Here is a 494-nt window from a genome sequence, read left to right on the forward strand (position 1 = left end):
CTCAGCTTCTGATTATCGTAGAAAGTTGTAATAAAGATAAATATGATTATAAAAATTAAACAACAAAATCGCTTTACTTTAAAATACCCATTATTTATTATTATTAAAGTTTATTTTTTGTCGTCGAGATACGTTCGATCTTTATTACCGTGACGAATGTCAAGTTTCCCAATCCCAGCGTGAGTCATTGGCGTAGCCATTACAAATCCTTCGTGCTGCATTTTTAATGCAGTTCTATAGCATTAAAAATGTAATTGTAATGCCTACGCCAATGACCCACGCTGGGTCTGGGAAACTCGAAATTCGTCACGGAAATAAAGATCGAACGTATCTCCGCGACAAAACATAAACTTTAACAATAATAAATAATGGGTATTTTAAAGTAAAGCGATTTTGTTGTTTAATTTTTATAATCATATTCATCTTTATTACAACTTTCTACGATAATCAGAAGCTGAGAACGTGACACTGATTATGATTATTTATAGTAGAGT

The sequence above is a fragment of the Belonocnema kinseyi genome, chromosome 2 (assembly GCF_010883055.1).
Source record: "Belonocnema kinseyi isolate 2016_QV_RU_SX_M_011 chromosome 2, B_treatae_v1, whole genome shotgun sequence".
NCBI classification, from domain to species: domain Eukaryota; kingdom Metazoa; phylum Arthropoda; class Insecta; order Hymenoptera; family Cynipidae; genus Belonocnema; species Belonocnema kinseyi.